A 15,115-nucleotide genomic window follows, 5' to 3' on the forward strand; every position below is an offset into this window, starting at 1 on the left:
CCCTGCCAGATGCTGTGACACCCCCGTTCCGAAGGAAGGTTGAGACAGAGGACGCTGGAGTTGTTTGGGCTTTCAGGGCCTAGGTACACGAGTCCCGCCATTTTTCACCAGAGAGACAACTTGGCACTCTGAGGGAAATAGGTCTAGAATGTTGGAAAGAGGACACTAGAAGCCTCTTGTGCATCCCACAACCATGCATAATCAGGGAAGCCAAACCTCTATCGTGTATGTGCTGGGTGTGTGTTGTAGGTGTACCTCGGTTGTTTGTATGGCCGGGCTCCTGTGTCATGTGTATGTGTGTAGGTTTCTTATGTACCACTTTTCAGTGACACAAATTACAACGACGTACATTGATATAAAGGAAAAGTTTTTGGTAAGGTTTCCAATTACTTAAAATTTCATACATTGACGAATTTTATTGTATGTTCTACCCAAAACATAAACTGAGCTTTGTTCTTTCAAAGCAATAGGGGGTTCTTATTCATGTAGCTATTGGGGCTCAAGAGCCAAAACGACAGAATTAGGGTCTGATGGTTGGATGATCTCTGGGGGCCTTCGTCTGGACCAGAACCCCACAGGGTTTCAAAAGCCTGTGGCCCATACCTAGATTTTTCATTCAAATAAAAAACCTCACATCTTTTAGGAGCCAGCACTAGTAAACACAGGCAGGAGCTAATCTTCTCTAACCAAGAACTTTATTAGGAAAATGACCCTGCTAAGCCAGGCAGGGTGGTTGTATAGCCCTTTAATCCCAGCCACTGCGGGAGGCAGGCCAGGCGTGGACTCTGTGAGTTGAGGGGGCCCAAGCCTGGTCTATAAATGAGTTTCCCAGGACAGGGCTCCAAAGCTACAGAAGAACCCTGTTTGGTGAAAAAACTGACAAAAACAAAACCAAAAAACCAAACAAACGAAACAAAACAATGGATGTTTTTATTTGTCGTGTGACTTAGAGATGTGCTTGTAAAGGGGAGGAACATGAGGGGCTGAAGGGGAACATTCTTTACCAGGGAGTAGAGAGTTGTCCTTGCTCACCTGATTCCTTCAGCCTCCACAATATGTTCTCTTCTCCTGTGTGAGCTTCAGAGCTGAATCCTCCACTCTGGGCATCCCCACAAAAGGAGGACAAATACGCCCATTGTGTGGCCCTCCCCCCGTTCCAGGAAAAACCCACTGTTACTGAGTGTAGGTCAGAACCTGGAGCTCTTGGCAGCTCTAAGAACGGCCAGAGGCTTGGCCAAGCTTCCTTGCAAACAGGAACAATTAAAGAGATGATGACAGTGAAAAGCAAAGGAAAGAGGTTTTAACTCAAATGTCATTACTGGGAAGAGGAACAGGAGGTTCGTGGAACAACCCCCAAACTCCATAGTTGGGGGGCATTGGACAGGTCCTAAAACTGGGAGGTGTAGGCTTAAACGAAGACAAACATTGTGCATTAGCTAAGCAGCCTAATTCCGGTGGGCCCCCGCCCACCAAAGTGAGCAATTGGTATCTCTTGTCCCAGCCTCTCCTGCATCTGGCAACAATATTTGCCAGCAACTGTGCTTTTGAACCTCTTTCTTCTGGTGAGACCAGGTTCTTTCTTCTGGGCTTGGCTCCATGACTTGCAGGCCTTTTCCTGTCTCCCAGCCATGAGGACTCCCTGTGGGTGGGGAACTTACAGATCCCTGGAGGTCCATTCCTCAGTCGGGTCTGTTGGGCAAAGAGTTGCTTTCAGAGGCACCTCAGAGGGCAGTCATTTCCTGGTTTTCAGGGAAGGTTTCCATGCTGACTTTCCTACCATGTTTCCTCCCAGACCCTAAGGACCACCTCTGCAAAGCCCCACCCACTGCCCAAACTTTCTTGCACTTCACCAAGAAAACCTGCCCTCACAAAGCCAACCAGAAGGGAAGAAGAGCGGGACCAGAAGAAAGAGAGCCTGGGTCCGAGAACCACAGTTGGGTTGGCAAGTGGCTGCTGCTGTACTCCTGGCTGGGGTTTTGGGAGTGATGGTGTTCCTCAGGGGGAGGAGAAGAAAGGTAAGTGATCCACACACAGCACCCCATCACAATTCCTGAGTGTTTCCACAGAACAGGTCGACACCAGAGTCCAGGAAGGGGATTGATGACAGGGCAGATTGCCAGGGCTCAGGGATGGCTGAGTCAGGAAGGTCCTTGCCCATGCAAGCTGGAGGTTCCATGACCACAATCCATGTCATCCCAGTGCTGAGGAGGTAGAAAGGATGATCCCTGAGGCTGGGTGGCTAACCTATGCTGTCCTAACTGCTGGTGAGCCCAGGTCCAGTAAGAGAACTTAAAAACAAACAAACAAACAAACAAACAAACAAACAAAAGCAAAGTGATCAGCTTTGAAGCTAAGGGTGGTTTCTTGCTTCCCCAGGGCAGATCCCTGGTGGCCTCCTGAGTCCAGAGTCAGGCTCTGAGGCTTGTGCTTAGGATAACTGGGATCTGTTTGCTATTGTTGTTTTGGTTTGGTGACTGCTAACCACACTGAGATTCGGCCTGAAGCCGCTTCCCCCAAGTGAGATTCTGCAGGGTTAAGTCTGAACCGCACAGTCCAGTCATGGCTCAGCTCTTCTCTGTTGACTTAGTCACAGGTCATCAGTCCTCCCCTTTGATTTGCAGAGGAGAAAGGGGCTGCCAGGAGAGAGCCAGGGGAAGGGAAAGCACAAGGCACCAGAAGTTGCTGTGTTAATCCACTTCCCAAAGCCTGGCTTGAAACTGGAGGATCCCAAGTAGATGACATCTGATTTCCCAGTAACTGCAAGGTGATGGGGGAGCCACCCAAGGGCTGATTGTTCCTTCCTGAAAGAGCTGTTGTGTTGACAGACAGATCAGAGGAGAGACGGAAGGTTAGAGGAACTCAGAGGAAGAAAAAACATAGGATGTCAAAGAATAAATAGTGAGCACCAGAAGCAGTGAGATGACTCAGGAGGTCAGAGCACTGGAAATACCCAGAGCCCACATGCCAAAGGAAAGAACTGAGTCCTGGCCATATTACTCTAACACACGCATGCCATAGCATGTGCACATGCACACACATGGTAAGTAATTAAATATAAAATGATTAAAAATTAAAACAATAACAGCCAATGGTGATCCACACCTCAGTCAGTGCACCCGGGAAGTGGAGGCAGGAGGATCTTGATTTCAAGACTAGCCTGGATTATATACGAATTTATCTCAAACCCCTCTCTTCCATAAAATAGCCAGGAAAGGTCTGGGAGTGGTATAGAGGACTCTCTCTGGCCTCCAGCAAAGAGAAACCATCTCAGGAACTCTTGAGCAGTGTGGTGCATGTGGAGGAGTCAGGAGATGATCAGAGAGAACCTTGGTAAATCAGGACCCCAAACCTCTGATACCAGAGGACAAATGAAGTGGCCACCTCAGCACCCTGCTATGGTGACATCAGTATGTGTGAAAGGTCTCAGATGGGGACTCAAGAGGGTCACTGAGACAGATTATGGGGAGGAAGGAGTTTACTAAGAGTTATCGATGCCATGGATGGACAGAAAGGTAGATATCAACATGGGAGGGTGCTCTAAGGACATTTCAGGCTCCACCCACACGGCAGGGGCTCCAAAGTGGAAACGGGGTTCTTTTTATATCCTTCTGAGGATAGGGGTGGTTTCACTGCACAAGCTGAACCAGGAAGGAGACAGGAAAGGGAACAGGATGTGTGGACCACTAATACCGTCTTTGACTAAAATCACTGCCCTGGTGATAAACACGGGACCTGGATGGCAGCAGGTCAGCTGGAGAGAACAGTGTCTGGGCAGTGTCTCTTGAGAGGTGAAGGGCGGTGCTGTGGCCTGAGCAGCAGCTGGATTCTGACAGTACAGTCTTAGGGTGCAGAGAACAGACTGGAGGGGGGCCAGGCTGTGTCACTTTGCACACTGGATCTGCACATGGGGATGGATGGCCAGAACCAGGAAAATGTCAAGGGAAAAGTTTTCAGACTTTGTGATTAGCCTGGTGTGGTAGTGCCTGTCTGTAACTCCAGTGTGTGGAAGGGGCAGGCAGGAGGATCAGTAGTTCAAAGTCATCCTTAGGTGCAGAAGACCTCAAACAAACACTCAGTGATTAGATGGAGGACATAGGGACCAGAGAGCAGGAACAAGTCTAATTGTGTTAAGAAACACTCTGATGAAACAACCGAGCCATGTAAGGACTGAAGGAGGAAGTGTGTTTGAGTGTGTGTAATGGCGGTTACTTTCCACTGTGGTGATAAAACATTGTGATCAAAAGTAACTTTGGAAGGAAGGTTAATAGTGGTGGGCAGCTGAAGCAGGACACTGAGAAGTCACATCTTCAACACATGCAGAGAACAAAGGGAAAGAGCTGGAACTGAGGGAGGCAATATATTCTCAAACACACCCCAGTGACACATACCTCTTACGGAAGGCTGCACCTCCTAAATAGACCATAACCTCCCCCAATACAAGCAAGATTTCAAACAGGTGAGCCTGTGGTGAAGATTTTTCACTCACACCTGCACAGGCATGGACTGACCAGCTGAGTTGGGGTACAGTTGAAGTGCATCAGTGGATCTGACAGAGCTGTGAAAAGAACCAAGAAAACAAAGAAAGGTGTGCTTATAAGTCAAAAGAGAAAACACAGAGAGATGGGTCAGGAGTTAGAGCACTGGCTGCTAAGGCAGAGATCCTGAGTTCTGCTCCAGCACCCACATCAGGGAGTTGACAACTGCCTGTAACTCAGGCTGCAGGCCTGTCTGAAGCCTCTCCTGAATCCCGTAGGCATCTACACTCAAATGCACATACATTTAAAATTCTAGGAACAAAACAATAACAAAAACTTTAAAAGCTACAGTCGCTAAATAAATATATGAATAATAGAATTTTCTACAGAAATACAGTAGCTCTCAGAGGTTAAAGGAGTCAGTGTCCAAGCCCGGGAGCCCCCTGGTGGAGGACATCCACTACTGCAGTCGGCCGCTGACCTCCATACACACTGGCACACCTACCACATAATAAATAAGTGGCAAGAAACTGTAGTCATTAAAACAGCATAGTGTCCAGCAAGACAAATAGACCAGTAGAGTAGATGTATTCCAGAAAGAGGCGGTCTCTAGAGGCACAGAAAGGAAGGCATGTGAATGCAGAGTAGATGAGCAGGTGTGGAGTGAGGGGAACTCAGGGTTGGTGAAGGAAGCAAAGGAGACAGGGGTGAGGTCTGCACCCAGCAGAGATCTGGGGAGGCTTGCTGTGTAGGACAACAACCCAGCAGAGGGAGCTCAGGCTCTTCTCTGACTGCCTGAGGCAGGTTCTCTGCCCCCCCATCCTCTGAAGCTGGTCTGAACACAGAGGACATCTGAGAAGGATGATGGAGGATCAGCACTGATGTCACACTGACACTGATTCTCCCCACAGGACAGAAGACCAAAGCTGAAACCCCAGCCAGGTGAGTGCCATCCGGGTCCTCTGCAGGAGCAGCCAAGCTCTTAACCACTGAGCCATCTCTCCAGCCCCTCAAATAACATGAGAAAGAGAGAGGGGGGAAGAGAGGGAGGGAGAGAGGGATGGAAGGGGGAGGGAGGGAGAGGGAGGGAGGGATGGAAGGGGGAGGGAGAGAGAGAGAGAGAGAGAAAGAGAGAGAGAGAGACACAGAGAGAACAACACACAGGACCCTTCACATCTCCCTAACCACTGACTCATCCTGTCTGCTCCCTCCTTGTCCCCTATGACATTTTGCTCCTCAGGGCACCAGATTCTCACTGACAAGGAGCGCAGAGGTCTCAGGTGTCTCCTTCCCAGAACAACAACACCTTCAGCGCTCAGACTTTCTCCTCTCTCCTTCCATTTCCGGGGCTTCCCTCTCTGTCTCTGTTTCCTCTCAGCCTTGAACATCTGCCTCGATTCAACAGCTCTCCATTCTTCCCTTTCTTCTGTCTTTCTCTATGGTCAGTGAGCCCACTCCCCCAGAATCCTTTGTTCCAGATCGACCACAACTCTTACCCTTTTCTCTCCACCTCCCAATCTCTCTGCCCTTCTCTCCTGACTCTTCTTCTCCCTACTGTACATGGCCTGCTCTGACCCTTCCTTTTCCAAACCCTCTGTTCTGAGAAAGGATCACATTAAGCCCAGGCTGGCCTGGAACTAACTCTGTAGCCAAGGAAGACCTTGAACTCCTGAACCTTTGCCTCCACCTGCCAACTGTTAGAATGACAGGCATCATACCACACCCAGTTTATGAGGTGCTAGGATGGAACTCAGGGCCTTGTGCATATAACTCAAGCATCTGCTAGCAACACTGCATCCCAGCTTCCTCCTCTCCCTGTGGCTTCCTTGGCCAGATGCTCTTCCTCCAGTCCTGTTGACGAACTTCAGGCTGTTTGGGGGTTTGCTTTGTTTTGTGCAGACAGAGTCTTGCACTGGTCTGGAACTCATTATTAGACCAGGTTGGTTGGCCAGTGAACACCCGGAGTCTCCTGTCTCTACCTCCTGAGTACTGACATCACAAGCATTCACCACCATGCCCAGTTGGGTATGTTTTCTAACATGTTCCTATGTGTGTACATGTGCAGGTGCACATCCACATGTGTGAAGGCCAGAGATCAATGGAGAGTCTGTCAGTTCCTCTCTGTTCTATTTGTGTTACCACATGTATAGTGTGTGTGTGTGTGTGTGTGTGTGTGTGTGTGTGTTCACTTGTGAATGAGTGTGGAGGTAGAGGTCTATGTAGTGACTCCCCTCAGTTTTCCCACCTCAAGTCAATATTTATTTTGAGTCAGGGTCTCTCCCTAACCTGAAGCTCAACAGTTGGGCTAGACTGCCCAGACAATGAGCTTCAGGGATCCTCCTCTCTCCATCCACTCTCCAGACACATCCTGTCCAGCATTTTCACACGAGTCCTTGGGGATCTAAATGTGTGTCTTCAGGTTTGTGAAGTGGGCACTTTACCAGCTGAACCATCTCTCCAGCCCTCTACTTTATCTTTTGAGACAGGGTCTTTCACTGAATCTAGAGCTCATCTGTTAGTCCTGGCCAGTGAACCCCAGGGATTTATCTGCCCATTTCTGCTTCTCCAGCATCCAGCTTTCTGTGGTGCTGCATCTGCAATTTGACTTCATGCTTATGTGACACTTTCTTTACTGACTGAGCCATCTCTGAAGCCCAGGACCTCATGTCTTAACCCTTTCCTGTCCAGATTCTAATATGTTGTCCATTTGTTCCTTGCAGGGACCTCATTGAAAACACTGAGGATGTTGAACCTGAAGGTAAATTCTGCCAGCTTCCAGTTTCCCCACCTGGCTCTGCCTTCTTCTCCCAAGACCCCACTCTTACATAAGCACCCCTCAGTATTTCCACCTTTCCCTCCTTCACCCTGTTCCTCCATGTAACCGAGGTCCTCACCTCACTGTTGGAACTCCCAGCCTCCTGTCTCCCTCCCTGCCACAGCTTGACTTCAGCACTCTGTGTTCCTTTTTCTCTAGGACAATATGTGGACCCCAATGAGATCCCCAAGGTAAGCCACTCAGACTCAGGCCTGAAGGAGTTAAAGAGGTGTTGGAGAAGGAGACAGAAGGGTGGAGACCAGAGATGTGGGCAGGACACTCAGGCTGCAGGTACTGCAAGTGTGGGCAGGACACTCAGGCTGCAGCTGGGGCAGGTGTGGGCAGGACACTCAGGCTGCACCCGGGACAGGTGTTGGCAGGACATTCAGGCTGCACCCGGGACAGGTGTTGGCAGGACACTCAGGCTGCACCCGGGACAGGTGTTGGCAGGACACTCAGGCTGTAGCTGCTGCTTTATGGTGGCCACACCTGCACAGCTGCCATCTAACCTCTTGTCCCCTACAGGGTAACAACATCGTGTATGCCTCCATTGCCCTCTCAAGTCCAATCTCCTCAAGAACACCATCCTGCCAGCCTGTCCATCAAGACCCCCAAGAAGAGACTGTGTACTCCATTGTAAAGGCCAAATGAGTGGGTCTGGGTGACAATCTCAGAGTCACCTGTGCTTCTAGTAAGAAGACTCCATTTACACTGATACCCACAGCCAGAGACAAAATCTCATGGATCACTGGTACACATGGCCAGAGACTGAAATCCACATGTTAGGGCGTTTGAGCTCAGAGGAACTGAGGAACTCCCAGTTGCCTTTTTTAACTTCCTAGACCTTCTTCACAAAATAAAACAATCCACAGAATTTGCCTAAACGAATCTAATTAGGAGTCACTCATGCGACCCTTATCTTCTGGCCCTCTAAGATCCCCTCCTCTATCATGTTTTTTAGCTGCCCCAGGCAGGGGATGTCCGAATGCTGACAGCCTGTCTATACCATGTACACCCACATCTGGGAGGGTAATAACCAGCACACAGTGACTGGTTCCCATGGACCACCACACTGGACATCAGCAACAACCCTAGAGAGATGGTGTGAAACAGGGAACTAAACACCACATGGTAACAATGCTTTCCTAAGGCCTTGCTGCCTCTAGGAAGTCAGGGAGCCAGGACTCACAGAGATGCTTTTCTGAAGGTTCCCCCAGGCCTGGGTCCTGCTGCTGTCCCCAGCCTCCTCTCCCTTCCAGAGAAAGCAGTTTGCCATAGCGACATGAAAGGAAGCACAGCCTAAGCAGTGGCCCCAGAGACCTGCTTTATTACCCAGGATGCACAGCTCTGACCTGAAGCAGGGACAGGTCACCAACCCCCACATTCAACATCTGCTCGGGATCACTGAGAGGCAGTCAGCAGTAGAAGGACCAGAGCACACTACTCCTCCAAGAGGCCCGCCAGGAACTCCTCGGAGCCATCCCTCTGCTGGGACTCCCCTCTCTCCTCTGCCTCTCCAATGACTTCCAGGAGTTGCTCCAAGTCCAGGTCACTGGAACCATCATCTTCAGGGGGAAACTTGCTGCCTCCTGTGTCAGGTGCTCCTGAGGTCCAGGACCTTCCTTTCCCAACGGGCAAGCCCCGTGTGGAGCTGGTGGTGAGGGACACTTTGATACAGTTTTAATTTCCTTCACCTAGGGTATGTTGGTAGCTGAGACATTGCTGTCAAGAACCTTAATTTTTTCTGGTTTTTCCAACAGTGTTTCTCTGTGTAGTCTTGGTGCATGTCCTGGAACTCACTCTGTAGACCAGGCTGGCCTCAATCTCAGAGATCCACCTGCCTCTGCCTGCCAAGGGCTGGGATTCAAGGGGTGTGCCACCACAACCCGGCCTCGTAATTTAATATTTTTCTTGCCTAAAGAGAATAAAGGACAAAGTTGAGAGTCCCTTCTAGTCAACCTATCCTGATGTTTTACAAGCCAAATATCTGGATTCTTATGTTTAAAGCTTCTGAAAGGATAGTCTTCATCAGAATTGGGAACAAGGACTTTCAGGTCACACCTGGACTCCAGCCTTGTGTCAGCTGTGTATGTAACATGGGTCTTGAACAAATCTAAACACTTCTGAGCCTTACTTAGTACATTTTTATCTGCAATGTCAAGGGCCTGGAAAGACGGCTCAGCAGTTAACAGAACATGCTGCTCTTATAGAAGACTGTATTTCAATTCCCAATGCTCACTCCAGTTCCAGAGGATATGACACTCTCTTCTGGCCTCTGAGAGCACCAGGTATGCATGTGTTGCACAGAGACATATGCAATCAAAACACCCCCACCCATACAAATTATATATATATATATATATATATATATATATATATATATATATATATATATGATGCCAAAAAATCTAAGGCCCATTCCATGAGATGGAACCCAGACCTGGCACTGTTAAAGGGTCCAAGAACCTGTGTGTGACAATCTTAGGCCCTAAGGAAAATCCACCCCCATCCTCTACTTATTGGACATGGAATTAAAGTGACTCTAATAACTCTACTGCTGTCCCCACAGATCAGTGTGTCTCTCAACCTTGTCAGAGATGCTTCTCCCTGCAGCAGGTGACAATAACAGAGTCGCTCGACTAGCCAACGTCCTGAGAATAAGGGACTGAGGCATGCTCAGTCCTAATAGGGACATATCACAACCCTTTAATCAAGGCTCAAGGATCTTTGAGAAAAGAGGGGCGTCAGGGCTGTGTAAGAGACAGGGGCGGTGGAAACAGCATTTTCTGAAGACAATGGGTCAGTCGCACATATGAACTCACAGAGATTGTGACAGCAGGCACAAGATCTACACAAGCTTAAACAGATCAAATTCAGTGTGGAAAGGGAATGATGCCTCACCACAGGCTGAGACGCTACTGACATTGTTTACTAAAGGTAAAATTCTATTTTGTGTGCATGGCTGTTTTGCCTGTACGTATATGAATTACATATAAGAAGTGCCCAGGACTCCCAAAGGGCTCAGCCCTCCAACAGGAAAGAGGAGCATCTGAGAGCTGGAGAGCAGCAGCCTGAGAGGTAGCAGAAGTCTGACTGGGATTGGAATCCTGAGGCTGATCTCCAGGGTGGCAGCAGCCTGAACTCACAGGGAAAGCTAGAGAGCCGGTTTCCAGGGAAACAAAAGGGAGGCATGGTGAGTGCACAGCAGGGAAGGCAGTGAGGAGACATGGGTTCAAGGCAGGGGAAGGAAGCAGAGGGAGGAGGACATGGACAAGGGCAAAGGACCAGGAGAACTGTCCTCTGATTGGCTGTGCTGTGCAGAAGGACAGCTGAGGACCAGCCTCAGGTCCTGGTGACTCTCATAGAAGGCAAGCTATGTATATGCTGCCAAGGATGGGATCAAAGAAATGATTCATGCCAAGCCTCTAAATTAAACAACCAAAAGGATTGTGAATGAATCCCAGATGCTGAACTTCGGGATTGTATGCACTTTGGAGCTTTTTTTTTTTTGCCTTATTCAGATTATGGTTATGCCATGTTTTTCCCTCTTGAAGTAAAAGAGGTACTTTATTAATGATATTGCAGGAAGACATTGGAGAGATTTTTAACCTTTTTAAGAACACTTTTTAAAATATTTAAATTTATAAGGCTATGGACTGATGTAATCAATGACAGGGATAAGCTTTACTTATTCCCCTGCATATGTTTTCAGGGTTGAGCTTAAAACAAGGAACTAGAAACAATGTTTGTCTATTCAGATATACCTAGACAGCCCTCACACTTCAGGATATGCAGAATATAGCATTTAAATCTTCATTAAAAAGCTTATTATTTCAGACAGAGACTCCCAGATCCTAGCAGTGACTCAAGGTCTCCAAAGAAGAATATGTATGGGACATCATGATGTCTCTAATTTGGTTATGGCAATGCTGACCACAGGGCAAGAAGCCCTGAAGCAACACCTGCCTCCAGGACACAGCCCAGACTGAGGACAAGCAGCAGGACACTGAAAAATTGATTACATCCCTTTGACCTAGACAAATAAGATCAGTCTTCCCCTTGTTCCTCTTCCACAGGAAAAACTCTCTCCTTATGGGACTTGGGGCTGAAAGATTAATGCTGTTTTGATAATTCTGCCTCCACAGCTGTGAAGACCTGGAGATAGCTAACTGGTTATGGACTGGTCCCTGTCATTTTTAATAGATTCAGAACAGAGCCCATGACTTGGGATTCAGGGACCAGCAGGGGGCAGCAGTGAGGCTGAGCACAAGGGACAGCTGGAATCCTGAAGGACCAACCACAGTCTGTTGTGTAAAAATGCTGGGGTCCAGCACCTGACATATGGCCACCTCCTCAGGTCCAGCCCCTCTCTGGTGACTTAGAAACTGGTAAAGTTTTACTCACTGACCCCAGACAATAGGGCAGAGCCAGATAAAACCTGGAGGTAAGTACTCATGACCAGGAGGACACACTCTCAGACCTCACTGAGGATAAAGATGTAGTTCATCTGGTAGAGTGCTTACCTGCCTGGAACAAACCAGAACCCCAGGTTCTATATCCAGCAGGAGATAATGGGGCACAAAGGGGACATCTGTCACCCAGCACTTGGGAGGACAGAGAAGAGAATATGTAGGATTTCAAAGTCATTCTTGGCTACATAATAAGTTCAAAGCACAGCTTGGGCTGCAGGAGACTCCAACCACCTGAAAAAAAAAAAAGTCCTTGGAAAAGTACAGTAGCCTTGTTCCCTGTCCTGACTGACTGTACAACTGTGGCCAATTTCATCCTTGAGATTCTGTGCCTTGCTGGTCGGTGGGTGGTGCACACCTTAATCCCAGCACTCGGGAGGCAGAGGCAGCCGGATCTCTGTGAGTTCGAGTCCAGCCTGGGCTAAAGAGTGAGTTCCAGGACAGGCCACCAAAACTACACAGAGAAACCCTGTCTCGGGGAAAAAAAGAGATTCTGTGGTGGTATTGTGTTCCCCAAAATAATAATTGTGCACCCTAATAAATTTATCTGAATCAGAGAACAGACAGCCAGTAGATACAAGAGCAAAAAACGGTGGCTAGAAAATGGGTCAGAGCAAGCCATAGCAGAAGCTGGGCGGTGGTGGTGCACACATTTAATCCCAGCACTTGGGAGGCAGAGCTAGGCGGATCTCTGTGTGTTCAAGGATACAGCAAGCATGGAGACACAGGCCTTTAATCCCAGAAAGTGATCCTTTAATCCCAGGGAGTGAGGACAGAAAGAGAAAGATATATAAGACGTGAAGACCAGAAACTAAGCAGCATTTGGCTAGTTAAGCATTTGGCTGGTTAAGCTTTTAAGCTTTGAGCAACACAGTTCAGCTGAGTTCCATTTGGATGAGGACTCAGAAGATTCCAGTCTAAAGAAACAAGACCAGCTGAGGAACTGGTGGGGTGAGGAAGCTGAGGCTTGTTCTGTCTTTCTGATCTTCCAGCATTCACCCCAATACCTGGCTCTGAGTTTGCTTTTATTAATAAGACTCTTTAAGATTCCTGCTACAAGATTCTGTGTCTTGGTCTGTCCAAAGGTGCAATGAATACAGAAGTGAGTCCTTGTGCAGCTGGTAGTGAGGCCCTGAGAGTTTTTGCCTGGCTCAGGTCAAGGGATCTGAGGACCATGGGGACCATGGGGACCATGGGGACTGTGAGGAAGCAAAGACACCCAGATGTGACAGAGGCAGGCTGCACAGCCACCTGCACGGAGGCATGGAGAAGGCAGTCAATGCAGGAAATCTAAGAAATGGGAAGTCCCCTCTGCACATGTCACTCAGGGAAAATGATGCCATTTCCTCTGGCACAATCTTGTCTTCCTGCTCTTGGGAGAACTGATGGAAACCCTGTCATAGGGAAGGGTGGGATGACCCTCCGGCAGACCCAGCCCTGAAGCTCCACAGCCTCTGCCCCCGTCACAGTTTAAGTGTGTCTGTTCTCAGAGATGTACCAGGCAGGTCATGAGCAACACATTGCTGCTCTGAGCCTTCTTTGCTCAATTAGTACATAGAATTTTCTGGGACGACAGGAGCTAGAGAAAGTCATCTGTCACCTGTCCCTGGCCTTTGTGGTAAGGCTGAGGAATGCCTAGAGGCAGGCTGATGCGTCTGTGTAGAGCAGAAGCCTACAAGGACTGAGTGAGACTGGAGTCCCCTCAGAACTGCCATGTGATGATGGCACGGCCTGAGCCAGGGCTTCCTCTGTGGATGGGAGGGCAGAGAGGCTCTGGAGGAAACAAGATAAGCTTTAGAACCCGTGTCTAGGGAGGGGGACTGTCACCTAGAAAAAATTGGGGACATTGTGAACTGGAAGGCACAGAGCAGGCCAGGAATGTGAGTGTCTGCCAACCCTTGGTTCAGCTGGGAAATGTGAGGGGTCGAGGGGAAGTAGAAGGAGGCAAAGAGCAGAATTAGGGAGCACATTCTAGAGTTGGGCGCTGAGGGGAGCATCCTCTGCAGCAACACCATCATCAGCATCTCTTAGCTGACCATGGACTCAGCTGGTCAGAGACATGGGTCAGCTTTTCTCTCCCCGAAAGAGCTTGTGATGGTCCAGCCCTTGGGAGGAGAGAGAACCGGAGACACACAGAGGACCAGGAAGATAGGAGAAGGTATGAGAGAGTGGGGGAGGGGAGGCAGAGATAAGGAGGGAGGGAGAGAGGACAGCATGGTATAAATGAAAGACTAGGAATACAGGAGGTCAAGCTGGAAGAGAGGAGAGTCTGGCATGGTCATATCTTGCAGCCAAACAAGGGGGCTGGGCTTAAGAGCAAGGCCCCATTGTCTGTAACCATGATGTTCTGCAACATGAGAAAGAAGAAACCAGAATGATAAAGGAAGTTGCAGATCACAAAGATGTGGAAATGGGGAGATCCTGCCCCCATTCAGTCCTCCAAAGGAGAAGGCCGAGGGGATGTGGGTCCTTTTACCCAGATTCTCTCCTGACTCCTGTGCACCCCAGGATCTGTCCACAGAGCCTGATCTCCTGCCTGATGGTCTCATTTCCTGGAGGGAATCAGGTCATGACCTGGATATTACTTCTGTTGCAGTCAGTAGCATGTCTGCAAGCTGGTGAGTGGTGGGAACCTTGATATCAAGGACTCTGCCTTAACCACAAGAGAGACCAGTGGAGCTGGGAAGAGGGGACTGTCATGCAGACAGGTGACTGCTAGGGAGGCAGGCAGTCCACTGTGTCCCAAGAGAGAGCTCATCCCTCAGAGAGGGAACAACCAAACCTTTCCCTTCTTCACTGTCCCAGCCATAGGGACAGTCCTGTCCTGTGTCACACACCTGCCTGTGGGTGGTGGCTAGGACATTCGGGGTGTCCTTTCCATCCCTTGAAGTGTTTTCAGATTCTCCCCATCCTTCCCAGGTAACTCAGCAGGATCCAACAGAGTAAATGGCTTTGGGGTCAACCAACCAGCAAACCTCTCTGGGTCCAGGGCGGCTCCATCGAGATCCCCTTCTCCTTCTACTTCCCCTGGGAGTTGGCAGAGGATCCACAGATGAGAATTCTCTGGAGATGGAAGCACTTCCATGGGGAATTTATCTACAACTCCACCCCGCCTTTCATACATAAGCATTTCAAGAACCGGCTCATCCTGAACTGGACACAGCCTCAGACATCTGGAGTCCTAGAATCCTGAACTTGAAGAAGGAGGACCAGAGCACTTATTTCTGTAAAATTATTCTGAACACAAGAGAAGGCATGAGAGTTGGCAATCAATTGCTGGGACTCAACTGATCATCTCCTCTGGTGAGTCACGCTGGCTCAGGCTTTGATGTCTCTGGCTTCCTTGTCCCCTAGAT

At 49.0% G+C, this 15,115-nt stretch overlaps 1 pseudogene; it reads left to right on the plus strand.

Annotated features, from left to right (window-relative positions):
• The first annotated feature begins 1,792 nt into the window (after nucleotides 1-1,792).
• Nucleotides 1,793-15,062, plus strand: LOC118575525 (annotated as a pseudogene).
• The last annotated feature ends 53 nt before the right edge of the window (nucleotides 15,063-15,115 follow it).

This window comes from Onychomys torridus, unplaced genomic scaffold (genome assembly GCF_903995425.1).
Source record: "Onychomys torridus unplaced genomic scaffold, mOncTor1.1, whole genome shotgun sequence".
Lineage (NCBI taxonomy): Eukaryota > Metazoa > Chordata > Mammalia > Rodentia > Cricetidae > Onychomys > Onychomys torridus.